This window comes from Papaver somniferum, chromosome 3, assembly GCF_003573695.1.
Source record: "Papaver somniferum cultivar HN1 chromosome 3, ASM357369v1, whole genome shotgun sequence".
Taxonomy (NCBI): Eukaryota; Viridiplantae; Streptophyta; class Magnoliopsida; order Ranunculales; family Papaveraceae; genus Papaver; species Papaver somniferum.
Window position 1 is genome coordinate 201902871 of NC_039360.1, and position 14126 is coordinate 201916996.

A 14126-nucleotide genomic window follows, 5' to 3' on the forward strand; every position below is an offset into this window, starting at 1 on the left:
ATAATCCCGGATTTTATTCTTCACTTACATTCCCCCGCTGTTACTGACCCTTTCTGTCTAAGTATCTCTGTCATTTCCGGCCTTGAGTTAGCCATGCTCAATGAACACCATTGGTGTATGTTTTTGTCTATAAGTATCTCTATCATTTCCGGCCTTAAGTTAGCCATGCTCAAGGAACACCATTAGTGTAAGTTTTTGTCTATAAGTATACCTCTCTTTGTGTTGTTAATGGTTATTTGATCGCTTTACCAAATGAAATGCAAAAGAAAAGATATATGCCTTATATGGCGTGTTTTCTTTATCAGACTTGCGTTATATTTATGTATTTTTGCTATCCAGCGCTGTGGTATAAGAGTGTTTTCTTTCACCAGTGGTGTTGGTGTGGATATGATTATACAACGTAATCCACTGGAATCAACAACTTTTGTACCTAATTAATTACATGCACAAATTTCTAAAGAAGGCAAAATGGTTGTTCAATATCTTTGGGTGGAATTCTTTCTTTGCGTAACATGCATAAAAGCTCATTGAGAGTTAGATCATTTATATGTATTTATTGGAATCAGTCTTGGACTTTCTCATATACAGCTGAAGTTCCAAACAAAGACCGAAAAAATATTGGTACTACTCAATACGTTTATTCACGGGAGCGAAAAGCCACACGTTTGGGTATTAGTTATTTTTCCATGAGTTAGTGCATGCTTGGCTATATGTGGTTACTTTTACCAAAGTATGGTTGGTGCACCGTGCATGTGTATTGGTTGTTTTATATTGTATTAGATTTCCGGTTTCAAAATGCCAAGGTAAAAAGATTATATTCCATGATCACAAGGTTGTGGTTATATTTTGCAGCCGCAAGCATTCTTCTCTTGCAGCTGGTTGCAGCGCTGCAACAGTATCTCTAGGGAGTGTGATGGAACAACAAGTGTAATACGATGTTTTAAATCTAATTTTTTTTCCAAGTATATAATGACGAGTCATTTTTATCTTAAGTGTTGTGAACGTAACATGCGCATTTCGTAACTAAGAAAATGTGATATTCAGACATCGTTCTGGATCGATCCAGTTACCCAACTCCTTACAGTCTAAATAGTAGCCTAACTTCCAGCTGGATAAATTATAACCTAAAGTCCCTCAAGCTTTAGCTAAAATGTTCAACACCTACTATGAAGACAGTCGATTGTGCTACACTAAGAATGCTATAAAGTTAATGCACTAAGAATTCTATAGAGTTACTGAGGGTTATACATGGTATTTCATCAAGGGCAATGGCCTGCAATGTTATGTTTCATGCATCATCGCATGACCTTCCTGTTTTCACATTTATGATTTAACATTTAGTCTAAAATCGTTACACTAGTACAAACCTTCACATAGGCCACGTTTTTTGGCTTACAACCCAGCCACGTTTCGGGTTATTTGTGTGGCTACTGGTCATCAGTATAACTATAGCCACATTTTGTGTTACCATGTAGCCATAGTTCACCATTTGGTCATGGGTTTAATCCTAAACCCATCAACTGTAGCCATAGGGTATCATTTGGTCATAGTTTTCAGTCTAATCCCATCACATGTAGCCATAGATGCCTATATGGCCACATTAAATAATTATGTATGTGTCGAAAGTGTAGGATGGAAATAGCCACACCTATTAATCCGTGGCGGAAAGAGGATTTATTTAGCCACATTGGTTTGTTTATGCGTCCATAATATATGGTTTATTAGACACGCATATACTAACGAATTGACACATTTTATCAAACATGATAAAAGATTGACATATGGTTACACCTTCTTTTTTTTTGGGAGGATTATGATATGGCTATACGAAAAACAAATTGTGACCATAGCGTTGGATCCATTATACATATGAGATTTAGTTTTAACTTTTAAAGTACTAGCTATCCATGGTTGTTACTGAGTCTTTTCTTGGGATAATGTTTATGCTTGTTCACTGCAATACATAAATCTCAAGAATTGGTATATAGAAGGACATATTACAAGTGATTGTGGCATCCAAGGGAGTTACAATACAGCGGGTGCAGCCGGGTGTTTTGGGAATTACAAGTGACTGAGCTTCATATTTATTTATTTCGATGATGTATCATGCTAGGTTTGAAGTCAGAACCCTCCCAGAGCTTCTTGGTTCATAGTTTGTATGCTGGTATACCATATTTGAAGTTCGAATCGACACTGAGCTTCATATTTATCGATTTCATAATGTATCATGCCAAGTTTGAAGTCAGAACCCTCTCAGAGCTTCTTGGTTCATAGTGTGTATGTCGTTATACCATATATGAAGTTCGAATCAACATTGAGCTTCATATTTATTTATTTCGATGATGTATCATGTTAAGTTTGAAGTCAGAACCCTCCCGGAGCTTCTTGGTTCATAGTTTGTATATCGTTATACCATATTTGAAGTTCAAATCGACACTGAGCTTCATATTTACCGATTTCGATGATGTATCCTGCTAAGTTTGAAGTCAGAACCCTCCTGGAGCTTCTTGGTTCATAGTTTGTGTGTCGTTATATCGAATTTGAAGTTCGAATCGACACTGAGCTTCATATTTATTGATTTTGATGATGTATCATGCTAAGTTTGAAGTCAGAACCCTCCCGGAGCTTCTTGGTTCATAGTGTTATACCATATTTGAAGTTCAAATCGGCACTGAGCTTCATATTTATTTCGATGATGTATCTGCTAAGTTTGAAGTCAAAACCCTCCCGGAGCTTCTTAGTTCATAGTTTGTATGCCGTTATACCATATTTGAAGTTCAAATCGGCACTGAGCTTCATATTTACCGATTTCGATGATGTATCCTGCTAAGTTTGAAGTCAAAACCCTCCCGGAGCTTCTTAGTTCATAGTTTGTTATGCCGTTATACCATATTTGGAGTTCGAATCGACACTGAGCTTCATATTTATCGATTTCGATGGTGTATCATGCTATGTTTGAAGTCAGAACCCTCTCGGAGGTTCTTGGTTCATAGTTTGTATGCCGTTAAACCATATTTAAAGTTCGAATCGACACTGAGCTTCATATATATCGATTTGGATGATGTATCCTTCTAAGTTTGAAGTCAGAACCCACCCAAAGCTTCTTGGTTTATATTTTATACATCATTATACCACATTTGAAGTTCATGACCTGTATGACTAGTCAAAATTTCCTCAAGACCTATGTGACTAGTCGAAATTCAAATCGGAAGCATAAAGAAAAAGCACAAAAGCACAAAGAGAAAGCACAAAGAAAACACACTTTCTTATTTTTTCTGCTTCCTTCCCATATATGTTTGGAATTTTTTTTTATAATTGAAGGTCGATAATAATATCTTAAATTTATTGATATTTTTTGGATTTTTTTCATATGGAAAATTGATAATAAAATCGAATGCACGAGTTTGAACTAGCACAAAGAGAAACACAAAGCTTCTCAATCCGTATGAGCATCCTAAAATGAATCTATACCGTCCCTTAATTTCTGCAATCCGTATGAACATCCTAAAAGAATCTACACCATCCAAATTCTTTCACATAATTTTTTTTGTTTTTTGTTTCTCATTTCCCTTCGCTCATTTTCCATCTTATCTTCCTCTCTAACACAGAAAACCCTATGATCAAACCTTGACCCAAACTTATCACCGTCCAAAACCTTTTAGACAAAATTAAAGCTTCATGTCTCTCTCTTCCCCCCCTCTTAACACACAAAAGAAACCCTAACTCTCAAATGTTCCTCCGGCTTCATTCGTTCACTGATTCATTCTCTGACTACCACCTCTGAATCCCCTCTTTCTCACTCTCTCTGTAAAAAAATTTGCTGAAGTAGTAAATGGATCTTTCACAAGACCTAAAAATTTGGATTCCACATAAGACCTAAAATTCAGAGAGATTTATTTCTCTCATCATTATTTATGTTTAATTTTCTTCATCTGAAACTAATGGCGGCTTCATTACCGATTTGGTAAACCGGTGAGGAGATGCAGAAATTCAGAGATGAAATTGGTGGCTATGAAACAGGCTGCGCTGATGGAGAATCAAGAAACGGGGTTTTTTGAATTCTTATTACATGAGATTTTGTGTCACTGATTTGAATTTGGTCGCTGTTGAAGACATTGATGTTTGGGGATTCCTTTTGATTCCTAGGGTTTTTTTGTTCCTCTCTCTGTTGTAATCACTCAATATCTTTTGCTGCATATATCCCTAATTGACATCAGCCTTGTCTGGTAACATTGAGTCAGTCCCTGATGTCACATTCATTATATCTACATGTTGTGTTTCTGGTCACTCTTGTTTTTTCCTTTTTTATATTATTGTAAATTCACATAAGATATTTCTTAAGAATAATCATTAGTAAAGCTCGGAGGGTTCATTACTTGAATTTAGTCGTTTCTTGGATTCAAAATTCGGATAGAGTTTTGAGGCCAGATTTTGTTAGTTGTCTTAATAGATTATTGTATGTTATATTATGGTTGTGCCAACCTAGAGGATTCCCTGTCAACTGCTGAAATCTATGCCTAAATAGCTTAGAACCTAAACTACTGCCTTTCTGCCCATTGTTCCATGAAGTTTATTTTGAACAATGAAAATAGTTAAATATATGCAGAAACATGGAAATTAGATGCCTCTATGCAGATCACTAGCCGAACCCCTTTTTACCATGTTGCTGCATTATTTTCTCTAGTTACATTTGGTATAAGCCGCTTCTAAATGAAGACTAGACTGGGCATTTCGTGAGTCAATTTTACAACTTGCTTTTTGCTGGACTTCTTCACACCTCCCATACAGTGGAAGGTTGATTCGGCTGTACTTTGAATAGTGTCTACCCTATTTTAGTATGTGTAAGCAGTTTCTTAAGAAGCTTATAATTTGTCCTTTTTTTTATCACTCACCAATTTTTCTCTTTTGGCATCTACGGCAGTGAGTTAGCCTTCCATTCTCTGGTCAAGTAATTCAAGCCAAAGCCTTCAATGGAGACAAAGAGGGTCTCGAGGAAGGTGGGGATGAGTACAATGGTATTATCTGCGTAACCTGCGGTCAGAACTTTCCCATGGGATGACTTTTTCTATTGCCAAGAAATCTGTTGATTAGACGGAGAAGTGGGAATATAGGGATGAACTTGTAATTCTACAGCTTGTACCAACAAGAGAATGTACCCTTGGGACAGCCTGCCGGTTTGTTTTTCTCTTAATAGGGCTCAACTTATATCTCCTTCAGTATTTTATAATTCTTAGTAAGGATGAAATCTTGCTTGTGTCTCCCTCGCTACATAATGTCCAGATTCTTTTTATGTGTATGTCCTGTTTCAATGTTTGACAGCTTGACTAGTACATACCAGATAATTTGGAGCCTCGCACTGCCTTATTTCCAGGGTTACCATGACTAATAGATTTGTGATGTCCATCTATATATTTCTAGTACATGCTAAAGGATTTGGAGCCTAGCACTGCCTTATTTCCAGGGTTGACCTGACTAGCAGATTTATAGTGTCCAATTATTCGATATGATGTCACAAAATTAGACCAGTCTTATGGTGAACATTAAGTCAATGTTCGATATTTATTGTATTTTCTGATCATGCTTTTTTTTGTGAGGTCGACCGTATTCTGTAAACGCTAGAGAGATGATGTTGACATGGCTTATAGGGTTGTGGATCACCATGTAAGGTTGTTCATCGAAGTTTCACTTCCTTAAAAAAAAATCAAAGCTTCACAGATGATTTCAAGTAAAACTCATCAAGGTCTGTCGTTTCTGCTCACACTAACACTGCTAGAAATCCCGTAGGAAGAAAGATGACTATTCTAGGTCTGTAAGGAGGTGGTGTACTATCAGAACATTGTTTCTGACTTGTTACTCCTAGTGGAGTTGATTTTGTTCAATCGCTTGCAACATATATTTTCTTGGAAATATGTTCTGAATAGAGTGTCACCATATTAAACTCACATATATGATGTTGCTGGTGCTCAAGAATGCGATCATGGAAGTTCATTTCACTAAGTAAAAAAGGTATAACTTAATTCAACTTTGCTTGTGTGTATCTGAAAAATGAGATGAATTGCTGTTAGAGCTCTTGCCTGTTTGTGATCCCAATGAGAATGTCTTTCTGTTGATGCTGCTTTTTTTTATTTTATATTTAGTATCGCACTTTCTAGGCTTACGAAACTGGGTGTTAGGGTAACGTCTTCAACTATTATTCAGTGTTCAGCATGTATAAATGTCCTACATATTATGTATGTTACTGTATTTTGTGTTCAGTTGAACACATACTTCGGCCATTACATCTTTGTCTAAATCTCTGAGCCACTTGTCATATTTTGACTTGTATGCGCGATTCACAAAAGTTATCATTATGCTTATGACCTCGGGTGCTGATTTTTATTTTCTTTTCCATTTCATATTAGGAATCTGACTATGTTCCTGAACCTGTTGAATTGTTACCAAGAGAATTTATTGAGGTTGCCACACCTGGGAAAGGTCTGCGTGCTGTTCATGTTTTTGAATAGTCTTGCTTCTTGGGTTATATGTGTTGTTATCTGGAACTGGTGTCTGAAAATTTATTCTTTAATGGCAGTGCAAGAGGCCGAGATGGATAGAGCAAAGGAGGCAACCTGATCTGAGTCCTGACGAATCTGGAATCAAGAGTAAGAATTCTTTTCCTCGTTCTTAATTGGTATAAGAAGTGCAAACTCACAATACTTATGTAATAGTTTGACCTTGAGGATTAACTAAAACAATAGTTTGACCTTGAGAATTAACTAAAACACGTCCTCCTCTGTATAAAAGAATAAGCCTGCTATTCTATATTCACATACATCATCTTGTAAATTGTAATATCTCTCCAGACGATTGCATCAGAGGATTCAGGGTGTCGAATATCCAGGGAAGGTGAGAGGTACTTGATACTTTTAGGGAATTATTACTTATTGTAATTTTTTTACTTAGGTGGTTTACCAGAATCTAAAATCTACTTTTTTGTAATGGCAACAGGAAAAACATAACACATGCCCAGTTTGTAGACATGAACTTCCTACAGATAATAAAGCGTATGAGAGCTGGAAAGAGAGTGAGAAAGAGGCTGAAAAAGCGTAAAGGTATGCCGCAAATTATGTATGTTGAGACTCAATTAACTTTAGATAATAAACAAACTTGGGTCTTTGTATAGCAGTTTACCGAATTTTTAAGAGCAATTGTAATAGATGTAGCAGAACCAATAATGGTGTTACTATCAGAGTTTACTCTTGTTTATATAAAATCTTAAGATTCGATAACCGGTTCAATTCTAATTGTAGTCTTGATTAATTTTTTATGGATGGTTATTTAGGTGAATTTTGCTACAAATGATAAAAGAGGGGGCCAATAGGTCCCTGAAGATAAATTAAGCGATAAAAATTGCAATTTTTTCGAGTGACTAAAAGCTAATATTTGCCACGTTAAATACGTTTTGTGTCATTTTATAAAGGTTATCGCCATGGTTTGTGGTACCCTATGTGTCCAAAAGGTGAAAAATAGCTACATTGAAAACACTTGATGTGTCCAAAAGGTGAACAATAGCTACATTGAAAACACTTGATGTGTCCAAAAGGTGAACAATAGCTACATTCAAAACACTTGATGTGTCTTTCGAAAAAATTTAGCCACGGTGGTACAAATGTTTAGTAGCCATAATTTATTAATTGGCCGTGTAAAATGTTTATCACGTGTCCAAAAATATAGATGCCATGGTACCATAGATTAAGCGTGACTACAAATCATGTATTAGCCATGTTAAATTATGTTCCGTGTGTCCAAATGATAGAGATGTCCATGGATGAGAAAAATTAGTGTGACTGCAACTCATGAATTGGCCATGATAAAATGAATTTTGCGTGTCCAATTGATGACAAAGGCCACGGCTATAATAAAATTCACGTGACTTTAAGGTAAACTTTAGCCACATATAATTAAACTGTGTGTCTATAAGGATCCTATGGCCATGGTGATAGTGAAAATGCTTAACTACAAAAAAAATATTGAGTACCATATAGACACGGTTTTAGAGTTATGGCCATGGTAAATCATATTTTATAGCCACTCAAAGTTTATGTAGCCATAGGGATACCTTTTTGTCTCGGCACCTGATGCCACATTTTTGGAGTGAAAAAAATCCATGACCAAAAGCCTATGGACACGGTGCTTAAGTGTGGCCAATGTGAAGATTTGTACTAGTGTTAACTTCCTAATTTGACAAGGAGATAAAAGCGTTAAAGGTAATCGATTCTCGGGTCCTACTGTATCACCATTGTAGCGCTTCGGGTTCGTAAGTATTTCATTCTTTTACCAAAAAGTCTCAACAAACCGTTGGGGAAAACCACAAATAACCAGTCTCCTCACATATCCTAAAATTATGGGGCCCAAAAATGTCCCCCTGCTCTTCGGAGGGGAGATGCCCACCTTTCCTGTCTCTATACAGTTTTAACGTGATATTTTTTCAGCGGTTCATATAGAACACTGTTCCATAATTACTTATAAAAGGAAAAAAAAGCCTAGAAACAAGGAACTCACCATAACGGAGATGCATAAGAGAGGGGGTCTGGAAAATTCCATCAATTATGGACTTTGTGTTGCACTGAGTACCATGCAAGAATGTGCATTATGTGATTAGTATCGTGGATTGATATCACTAAAAATTTGAGGGTAAGGCTAAACTTTATGATCATTTAAGATTTAAGGTGAAAATTGTGGCCTAACATGTAGATTCAAACCATTGATCAAACAAATGCTTTAACGCGAGGTTGAATCAAGTTCTTTATACTAACCACTTAGCGCTGAAAATTTCACTTTTGTGCCCAACCGTTGGGCTACAAAGGATCTGAGCCATCGTATTCACACATCCGCTTGTAATCCTAAGTTATCTTATTTTTCATGCGAAAAACATACTCGCGCATCGCGTGGGTGAAAAAGTAGTATCCTGAATTTTCGTGAGATAACACAGGTGGTTTTTTACTGTTAATGCCAAAGCAGCACCAAATATTTTTGCTAATTGGCACCCTAAGTTCTTCTTTCCTTAGAGGAAAACTAAGAAAAACATTTTCTGCTCAAATTTCATAGACACCCTTTCATATTAGAAAAATTTAACCGCCTAAACTTACTAAAAATAGATATTTGACTTGATAATATGTTAGAATATGCTTACCATCGACAGTCAAGTCTGGTTCCACGGACCACGATAGATTATACTCTGGGACTTGGAACTTGGAACTTGGACATTTGTTAAACTTAGGAAGATACACAATTAGGAAACTGTGTGAGTTATAAAATCTAGTTATATTAGGAAACACTGAGTCCGCATTAAGGTTAGGCACGATTAGGTTTAATGGTTAGTTGAGTGTTAGCATTGGCTCGGGGGTAAGTATAAAGGTTATCCAGGGTCAGAGGTTTCAATATGTGATTAGTCGGGTAAGTTAGAAAACTACACAATTAGAAAATTATGTGGATTATATAATCTATTTATACTATGAGACGTTCCTGTATTAAGATCAGCCTACGGCCCGGGCTCAAGCTATTCGGGTTTTTTTTTATTATTATTGTATGGTTTGTTAACTTTGTTTCTTAAAGCCATATAGAAAATTCTTGGTTTAGTTCATATCTTTTTGATTTAGTTCATAAATGATAGTAACAAAGTAGTCCAGTAAGAATATAACAAAGAAAAATCGGTTGGAGAAAATGAGGCTTTGGATTTGTGTTGCAGTATCCCCCAACTCAGAACTTATGTTTCAGTATCCCTCCCATCGTGTCTTAAGTCAAACTGTATTGGCTAGACAATCTAAGAAAACGTAAACCTATCAAGTTCACCTGGGCCTGACTCGTGAGTTGAGCCTATAGGTTAGTGTCGAGACTAATGGTCCCGGTGTCTGGTTAGTCGTGTCCTAATAAGCTCGACTATTAGGAATCTGTTGAAGTTAGAAAAATAACACAATTAGGAATATAGGAATAATTATATGGAATAGGAGATCTGGCCTCCCGTAGACCTTTTCCAATGGTCGGGTTTTACTTAAGATGAAGGCATCTTCTTCTTTTATTAATTGGTAGAGGTCAGTAAACTGACGGTGATTTTCTTTCTTCATTTATACATTCAAATTTTTCCATTTTTATTGCATCTCCTAGCAATATCAGTGCATCAACCGTATTCTCATCTGACATATTAGTGGCGACTCCAGTACGTCCAAATTCAGATACTGAAAAATAGAGAACATATTTCCACAAAAAAGCTACTCACGCACAGAACAAATCATGTAACGAATCCTAGAACTTTGAAGAATGAAAATGAAAGTTCCTAACCCCACCAATTTTCTAACTTTTAGCTCTTAACTGTACCAGTTCAATAAGACTATCAAGTACTGATCCAATGTCAACTGTGCGTATCTAGGAGTTCAACCTTTATGTACTCCAAAACATCAAAGAAAACTACATATGCAAATTCTTCTAAATCTGTTTGATCTCAGCAACGAACCCATAGGCCGTTGAGTTCACCCTCGAGTTCATACCTGATCTCGAAGTGTATGACTGGAAAACTCTATCCCGAATCGCTGTATCGGTCGGTGATGCATAATCTATCAGGACATTATCTATGCGACTAAATCCAGTAGACATATCAACATTACATTAGGAGGATGAAACTCATATGACCACTAACGTAAGTTGTTTAGTACCAATCATGAATTTTTTCAACCGCTCTTGTAATCTATGTATATTATATGTATACCCATTGGCTTGAACTGAGAAGTAGCACTGTCTTTTTTTTTTCTTCTAAATTTTGTTTCTCAACCAAAATTCAAACAACAATATAGAGCCAACTTGAACAACCCCATCAGTCCCCCTTACTTTGAAGAACGTAGTAGCGGTTTCTGCTTACTTGAACAATAATAGTTGGTTATCCAAACCTACATTTACCGGCAAAGTTCATATCATTAATTCTTAAAAGGTCAATAGAAGATACTAAATTAGCTTGTTGATGTTCCAAGGATAAAAAGATTGCACCTTCCAGAAGATGGTTCCCAAACATGTTTTACCTGGGAAGAGGTGCCTTCCATATTTGTTGCATTCTGTTCTGAAACGACTTGGTAAGGAGTTGGATTAAGTCCTTCTATCACACCATCCTTTTAACCAAAATAAGAAGCCTTCATTACTATCAATTGACACATCAATTTTTTTGCTACAAATAGAGTTTTACATGAAGATGACAACCCACCAGCTTGACCCAATTGAGCAGTTAGCCTTTAGAGCTAACACACGACCATGCTCAATAATATATTTGCTTCGAGTACCTGATCAACTAGAAAGTTTTTTCCCCCAGCATTGCACCATAATGCTGTAGCAACAACGCCAACATTAGCAAATCACATTTTTATTCGAATGAACACTCGGTCACCACTATCAGGTTGATAGGAGCAAATATATTATTGAATTGATTCCATTAGTACCCCTGAATCCTTCATCATCAGTTGTGACAACTTGCTTTCCCTTTTTAAACTTCACAAATTTTGTGAATTCCGTTGGTAAAACATCGGTTGAGCTTTCCGGCAATCAGGACAAGAAGAAACGAGAGCACGATAAATACCGATACCATCGGTAAATTATAAAAACCACAATATCGTAAGTAAAAGCAGTAAGAATAGAAAGTCAGTAAAAAAAAAAATCAAATTATACAATAAAAACCAAGAAATAACAACAAAACCACAATATGTTATCTTCTTGCTTTTCTGAGCAGAAAATTACTTAATTTTGTTAGTACATGAAGAGATGGCATCAGCTGAAGTAGTTGAGTAACATAGTTCAGTTACTAACATAACTGCTTCCAGGAGAAGTACAGATTAGATGTACAAATACTAACATAGTTCAGCTAAGAGTGGCTTTTTCGCCTTTCCTACTACAGGGGCATCGGGCATCTTGTGCCACCTTCCATTTTAATATGTTAAGAATGAGCATTTGACTTTTTATAGATGAGTAGTTGATGAATGTGGTATTCAACAACCATAATCGGTCCCAGCAGAAAAACAAAGAACAATCTATATCAAAGGCGAACAATCACCCATATACCTACTACAAACATGAAAAAAGCATATACACATACAATTTACCACATTAAGATTCAGGGATCCTGCTTTTCTAAGATAGAAAAATAAACATTCATTTGGTAACCAAAAATGCATACGTGATTTGATCCTTCATCCATCTTGCCAGAAGTCAAATTATATACATCACGTGATAGTATTTTAAGAAAAACACATTTATCGAAATCTCAGCTTTCTGATTCATAATGGAGAAAACCTATGAAACAAAAATTCCAAATTAAGATACAAAGAGAGGAGATCCAAATTGAGGTAATGCCCCTTCCAATCGTGGGAGCTCATTAGCTTTACCTGGTTTGAAAGACGCAGACTGAACACCTTAGTAGTTAGTACCGGCTTCCTCAGCTGTTACTATAGCTTTCTCAATAAAGTTAACCAAGCACGGCTCATAAATGACCGGCTGTGAGAATTTTACTTTAGCGCTTTCACGGTACATGGAGTTCTGTGTTTGTGGAGTACTTGGTACAGATATACCCAACATTTTCTGGTTTAACATGATTATTAATTGTAAGAAAAAATACATATCATTGCATGATTTAAATTTGAAAGACTTCAATAATGCTTACTGTCACATTACCATGATTGTGATTGTCTCTTCTTCGCGTAAATTCATAATGAAGTGAATAATTTGTTAAACACATGGCTAGAAACTTTAAAATAATAAAAAACCGTTACATTAGGAATCCTGGGTGTTCGTTTTAACATTAATTATAATTACATGATCCGAGAATCAGAGATCATGTCACTGAGTTATATTCATGCACGACTCATCCCTGAAAATAAGTAATAAATTAATTTATCGGCGGTTCACGTGACCTTTCTGTATAAAGCTAGAGTGGAAAAAATGAGTATATAGATGTATATTTGGATTTAAAAGATCATGGGGAGTTTATGATATCCAACATGTAAGCTAATTTAAAGAAGAAATGGACTAATTAAAAATTAAATTGAGGGTCTGCTTTCCCAGTAGAGCACATGGATTATTAGATTACCTTTAGAAGTTTTATGAACAGCTCCAACAGAACTATTGAAGCATACCCAGCACCTTTAAGCCTTTGAGCCACCTTGTGATCAGTTTCATTCCCATCTGAATCTAGGTGAAAAAAATCATTCAACAAAATTTCATATATGAGCACCTCAATTGGTTGTTATGTTCATATATCAACTAAAATTGAAACATTCAAATTAATATTTATTACAGTTGTTGATACGACTTCTTCGTTCTCTTTTATTGAAGTTGAATCAGTGACACCTGCTTCTACTTCATTCTCTTCTTCATTACCTTGAAAATAATGTGCAGAACTTGTATAAGAGGAATTTTCTTATTTTGTTTATAACATTCTTCTTCAGTAATTGGTAAGTACTTGTCAGACACAGACATCCACACGGTTGCAACATCAACATCATCATAAAATGCAGGAATATAAAAAGAGGTATTTTATAAAAGGGTCGCTTCTTTACTACCTAATTAGGATCTGGGTCGTAGAAGATGCAGTTGATGTATTAAGGTCGTTGACTGACTTTGACCGTCTTATTTGTTTACCATTATACCCCATGAAACAGGTAATGACAATATATCTCAATTCTAGCTAAATACTAACCAATCTATCCAGAGACATTTCATCGAACATGTAACTACATTTTTATAGTATAGTGAGCACAACTCATCTCAAACTACTTCACTTTCTCTAGATGGATTTCTTACCAGAATATTGGTATAGAGGTACAGCTATAACACAGTTTGTACCCAAATCTGCAATTCAAGATACTTACGTTTATCGGTAACAAAGATGGGATATGGACATCGTTATTGCGAGGTGTTTGACTTACTCGGAAGAGATTGGAGAACGTAGTTCAATCGTGAGTGCACTATGGTACTGAGTTGGAGAAGCCAATTTGGTTGATTCGGAGAAACATAATTTTTCAAGGGAGGGTTTCATGGTTTGACTAATCTGGGTAACATACAAGAGAAATGGCCAACCATAGAAGTTACACGCGAACTAAAAAACAGTTCCAAGC

At 36.0% G+C, this 14126-nt stretch overlaps 2 long non-coding RNA genes across 3 annotated transcripts; one reads left to right on the forward strand and one right to left on the reverse strand.

Annotated features, from left to right (window-relative positions):
• The first annotated feature begins 6410 nt into the window (after window positions 1-6410).
• On the forward strand, window positions 6411-6893 carry LOC113362270. The gene is made up of 3 exons (XR_003365664.1): window positions 6411-6474; window positions 6572-6641; window positions 6843-6893. It is a non-coding gene; the product is annotated as an uncharacterized LOC113362270 (long non-coding RNA).
• Window positions 6894-10325: 3432 nt separating this feature from the next.
• Window positions 10326-13429, reverse strand: LOC113362037. Of its 2 annotated transcripts, XR_003365507.1 has the most exons (6): window positions 13307-13429; window positions 13100-13200; window positions 12399-12591; window positions 11228-12306; window positions 11049-11135; window positions 10326-10919 (listed from the first exon to the last, which is right to left on the reverse strand). It is a non-coding gene; the product is annotated as an uncharacterized LOC113362037 (long non-coding RNA). The 2 variants fall into 2 exon arrangements; XR_003365506.1 differs by having other exon boundaries at window positions 11228-12591.
• Between the last annotated feature and the right edge of the window lie 697 nt (window positions 13430-14126).